This window comes from Vombatus ursinus, unplaced genomic scaffold, assembly GCF_900497805.2.
Source record: "Vombatus ursinus unplaced genomic scaffold, bare-nosed wombat genome assembly UNPS02007544.1, whole genome shotgun sequence".
Lineage (NCBI taxonomy): Eukaryota > Metazoa > Chordata > Mammalia > Diprotodontia > Vombatidae > Vombatus > Vombatus ursinus.
Window position 1 is genome coordinate 1 of NW_020947322.1, and position 5,352 is coordinate 5,352.

Below are 5,352 nucleotides of genomic sequence, written 5' to 3' on the forward strand. Positions count from 1 at the left end.
CAACATAACCAGATCCGGGCGCAACAGAACTCCGTAGCAGGAGTGAGGGGAGAGTAAAGAAGGCGAGGGGAGGACAGTGGAGGATTGGAGCGGGGCACTCGGGAGGCAAGAGCTGTGGCCGCCAAATCCAGCAAATATCACGGGCTGGTCTCGGGGCGGTCTTGGGCTTTGGCGCACAACAAAAGAGACCTCGTGTGAGCTCAGTCCCTAGGGCGCATTCCTTCTTCACTTCCCCCTGCACCCGAACCGAATCGTAAGCTACACTGCAGGGGAGGTGCGTGCCGTGCTCTTTGCTAAAACCACAGCACTGGTTTGGCTATAAACATTAACCCACATAATGGGCTGCAGCGGAGAATCGCTGGCTGGTATAGTACGTAACTGTAACCCAGAATTAGGAGCAGAGGCTTGGGACAACCTGACCGTGAGAGATGCAGTCCAAGAGCTAGTATTTTGGAGGGGATCAAGGATCTGGATCTCACCCATCAGGACATTCCTTCTAAAGACGGAGATTCAACTGAAGCCAGGCTTGTCCATCCTTAGGCAATCCTGTCCATCTCCCACAGCAAAATACGGACAAGGGCTCCGATGCAGAGAGAGACCAACCAGCAGGCTAATATATCATTCTAGGTTTGAGGGGATGAGGTCCTGCTCTGTGGTGGTGGCTATGTCACTGAGAAAAAGGGAATATGGGAGAAATGTTAGGAAGGCAGAAACGATTAGACACAACTATTATTGACTATTAGGGGTAAAGGGACTGGGGTAAGGGAAAGTGACAAGTCTGGGATGACACCTAAGTTGCCAACCTGGGAGTCTAGGACTTGGTGGTACCCTCTCCAATCAGGGAATGGGGAGGGTGTGAGAGGGAAAGATCCCGAGATCGGTTTTGGGCATGGTGAGTTCAAGATGTGTAATAGGCAGGTGCAGATGAGAGAATGGAGGTCAGGAGAGAAGTTAGTCATCTAAGTCATCAGCACAGAGATGATACATGAAGTAAGGGGGTGAGGGCGTTTGTAAAAGGAAACAGGACAGTGGATTTTGCCTAAGTTCCTCAACTTTCCCGCCCCCCTTTTAAGTTTGGATTTGTAGTTGCATACACTCCAGAATGAAGACAGGCAAGAAAATTTGGAAGATTTCGAGAGGGAATCTCTCACAGTTGAGCATGTCCAGAACCATCGTTCCGAGGCTCAAGGCCAAACAAGTTCTTTCTGAGTTACTCCTGGCATACTGATGGAACTGATACCGACCAGAAAAGGAAAGAAACAGGCAGCCAGACCGTAGCCAACTGAATTGTTACTTAGCCAAAGGAGGAAGCTGTGCAAAGTCACCCAGGTGTCTGCAGAGAGCCTGAAGAGAGAAAACCGTGGTATAGGAACAGAGAGGTAGCTGAAGAGACCCTATGAATAAAAGGAGGGAGGGCAGCAGGTGGTAAGGTGTGGAATGAGCAGATGTTGGGGTCCGGGAAAAGTAGGGTGGTTAGAGGTTTGGGATTCGAATTCTTATTGTGTAGGTTCTTTGTTCATGCGAGGTAAGAGACATTTTAGGGGAATGACTAGAGTGTAGGAGAAGAGCAGCCGTATAGGTCGTCGTGGTTGGTAGTGACGATAGAACTGCAAATGAGAGTAGTCCAGGGGTTCTGGACCAGTGAGAGTAGACCAGTAGGTCCAATGGGTTCCCTGAGCAAATTAAAGACGTGGAAGGGATGCAGAGGACCAGTGTTGCAGGAAGCCAGGAGCCACTTGCCGTGTGCTCCCTGGTGGTCTAGTGGTTAGGATTCGGTGCTCTCACCGCCGCGGCCCGGGTTCGATTCCCGGTCAGGGAACATTCTTTTACGCCGTCCACCACGACTTTCAAGGGGGCTGTGTGCTCTCTCTCGCTGACTGTTGCCGGCCCGGCCTTTCCTTGCTCAGTAGCTTCATTTCCCCTGCCTGCCTCGCCTAGTGTCGAATGAGAAACGAAAATCAGAGAAGAGAAACAACCTCTCTTCAATTCGTCCAAACCGTTCCACTGGTGAAACGGTGCGGCCTGCGAGGGCCCAGCGAGGAAGGCGAGGCAGCAGAGAGTGGGCAACTTTTGTTTGGAGCCTGGTCCTTTAGGTGCCAAGGAAGGAGGGCTTTCCCAGCCGTCCTTGAGCCCTAGAGCCAAGGGCTTCTCCAGTCTCTGCCAGGTAGGTGGAAGACTGGGGGAATTGGGTGGAAGGTGGTAAGGGACAGCGGGGGCGGGGACGGTGATCGCAAGCAGGAAATGCGCTCCTTCGGACCTGCCCAAAAGTTAGGAGGGCCAAGCAGACGGCCATTGCGCCAAAATCGCATCTCTGCATGGGCCGGGAATCGAACCCGGGCCTCCCGCGTGGCAGGCGAGAATTCTACCACTGAACCACCCATGCTGGTTACACTGCCGTTTGCTCAGAGATGTCTCTCATCTTCGCGGATGCACAGAGACTTCTGGTAGGCTGTGTCCTGAGCTGAAAATTTGGCACATCACGTGCTCGCCCTAACCTACAACCTATCCTACTTGACTTCCTCGCCCTCATCCCTCCTAAACTTCCCTCTTCTTCCTTTTCGTCTTCCTCCTCCTACGTCCTTCTCCATTCTCCTCTTCTTCTTTCCTTCTTCCTCCTGCCCATCTTCCCTCTCCTCCTCTTCCTCCTCCTTCTCCTGCTTCTCTTCTTCCTCCTGGTTCTACTGCTGCCACACCACCTCCTCTGGAAAAGTCCTATGATTGCCCTGAAAACTCTATTGCTGGGAAGTTTCAGAAGGCCCGCTGTCCACTGGCGCGTTTCTCTTCCAATCTCCCTCTGGCAAAAGCCCAGTTTGGTCTTCAGGAGGACCACTGGTCCTCCACACACCCTTCATTCACACGTATGCATGTGGAGGCCAGTTATTTGGGGAGAACAGGTGAATGCTTGTGGATTCGGGGGCCTGGGCAAGTCATCCTGTCTTCCTCATGTAGTGCTCAGGCAGCGAAGGGAAGAAGAGGAGAAGTCAAAAGCTCAGTGTCAGGAGTGGGATTCGAACCCACGCCTCCAGGGGAGACTGCGACCTGAACGCAGCGCCTTAGACCGCTCGGCCACCCTGACATAGTAACAAACTGCTCCCTCCCTCCCATCTGGTGATAACAGGCAGCAGTACACTCACTGGCCCAGATCCAGCTCCTTCCACGAGCCCTAACCTCTTCCTCTGGCACCCGCACTGCCTAAGAAAGTCCACCTGTCCAGAACCTTCCTTCCACACAAGCTGCGTACCTTCCGGCCCGCCTCTCCATGCCAATACATGCAGACTCCCGCCGGGCCCAAAGACCCTCACCACAACAAAACACCCTCACCACAACAAAACACCCTCACCACAACAAAACACCCTCACCTGACCCGACCTCTCCTTCCCCTTGGGTTCACGGAATTGCCGCTGCCCTGACTTCCAACTGCGTCTCCGACACCTCTGCCCCTGTCTCTTCGAGGAACACACGCAGCTCAGCCCCGAGACCATTCCTCTAGGGCCTTCCTTTTCCCAAGAAGCAGGTCCGCAGCCGCTCCTGGGAACCAAGCAATGGTTCTCCAGACCCTAGAACTGGAGATGGAAGTGGAAAGCTGCTCAGAGAAGGGAGGAAAATGGAGACCTGCTCTTATGCCACGTCCAATCTCCTGGGGAAAACCCGACTTTGCCTGATAACACATTTACGAATCTGGAGATCCTCTGTGGAGGCTCCAGACTAGGTGTGACCAGGACACCTTGAGGAATTGTGCAAGCGTCATGTCCACTGTGAGGCAAAGCTTAGACTCTGAGGGGCCTAGAAGGTCTGAGAGGATTTCCACCTGTGGGTAGAGTGCTGGAGGAAACCATTCCCAAATGAATGGAGTTCTGACGGGTTGGCAAAGGGACAGGCACCAGATGAACATTGCTGTTAAAGTGAAAATTGTCTAGTAGGGAAGTGACCGGCTCAAAGGAGCAGGGGATGCGCTCCCTGAGCAATCAGCTGCTCTTCTTTCTGGCCCTGCCACCCACCTGCCCATAGTGCACCAACTTCCAGGCGTAGCTCCCTCACAGCACCATTCTGTCTCAGATCTTCTCACCCACCGTCTTGGATGCCCTCCTACTCCTGGGGTATCCCCTCCTTTTCCTCTCTCTTTTTCCAGTTCAGCTCCAATAGAGGCTCGCTCTTGATCGATAGTAACTGCCAGTCTCCTAGAGGGTATCATGAAAGGAAGACAGTTTTGCCCTAGTATTCTTGTACGTGGTTAATTTTTTAAGCACATAGTTCTATTTCTTTTTTTTTTTTTATTTTCATAGTTCTATTTCAGTACCATTGGATTTAATTTTACGCATTCAAAAACTTTATCCTTAGAAGAAGTCCATAGGCTTCTAGAGACTTAGGCACAGTTGAAGTTGAAGAATTTCTTGTTTGGGAAATCAGCCTCTTTTCATTCCGGAAAAGAAGGGACGATCTGGAGGACAATGGACAAAGGGTATGTTGGCTGCGGAGATAGCTTTCGGGATTAGTGCGAGAGTGGTTTGAGTCAGGCAAGCAGTAGGGGTAGGGAAGGAGGAAGGGTTCTTTGTGTTTTGTCAGGATCGGAAGATGCAGGACGTAAAAAGCCTCAAAGCAGAGACTGGTAGGGAAGAGGGAAGTGTGCGTTCAGAGCTACTTGAAGCGACACGTGTAAAAAGCCTACAACCTTCCTCGTTAGTATAGTGGTCAGTATCCCCGCCTGTCACGCGGGAGGCCGGGGTTCGATTCCCCGACGGGGAGGTGTTTGTATATTTTGCACAAGCCTAGCTCTTTCTCCTCACCGAGTCACCTCGGGGCGCCCAAGATCTCCCTCTCCAAACTCAAAAGAAGCGTTTACCGCGTTACACTGTCAAGAGCTACCTCTAGGATATTCTCAGGCATTTGACTTAAAAAAAAAAAAAGCCTTAATCACTAAATGGGCGCTGCCTCAGTCAAACTGAGACCTGTTCAAGACCTTAGCTTGAAAAGGCCAAGGTCCCCCCACTGCATCCTGAGCTACCTCAAGTTGTCCTGATCCATATCTGGCCATTGGAGCCAGATGGCTCCAGAGGAGAAAGTGAGGCTGGTAACTTTATATAACCCTCCCTCTCTTAAATACAGTTCACTTGCTTGTCATGGCATCACGTCCCTGATGTCACAGTTCTCTTCCAGACAGATGGACAGACAGCAGCAGGCGCTCGCCAAAAGCAAGCTTCTGGGAAGCTTTATAGTTCACTCGCGTGCCCTCCTCCAGTCTCCGGTAACCAAGGGTATCCCCATCTCATATTCGTTGTGGCCGAGGCCGAAGGGTCTCCTTCTACCGCCATCGATCCCTCGCCTCCGACCCAAAAGGAAGCACCCGAAAGAGTC

The 5,352-nt window shown here is 52.0% G+C and overlaps 4 non-coding genes across 4 annotated transcripts; 2 read left to right on the forward strand and 2 right to left on the reverse strand.

Annotated features, from left to right (window-relative positions):
- Positions 1-1,747: 1,747 nt before the first annotated feature.
- On the forward strand, positions 1,748-1,819 carry TRNAE-CUC. Its single transcript has one exon. It is a non-coding gene; the product is annotated as a tRNA-Glu (tRNA).
- Positions 1,820-2,312: 493 nt separating this feature from the next.
- Positions 2,313-2,383, reverse strand: TRNAG-GCC. Its single transcript has one exon. It is a non-coding gene; the product is annotated as a tRNA-Gly (tRNA).
- Positions 2,384-2,993: 610 nt separating this feature from the next.
- On the reverse strand, positions 2,994-3,076 carry TRNAL-CAG. The gene has a single exon. It is a non-coding gene; the product is annotated as a tRNA-Leu (tRNA).
- Positions 3,077-4,671: 1,595 nt separating this feature from the next.
- On the forward strand, positions 4,672-4,743 carry TRNAD-GUC. The gene has a single exon. It is a non-coding gene; the product is annotated as a tRNA-Asp (tRNA).
- Positions 4,744-5,352: the final 609 nt, after the last annotated feature.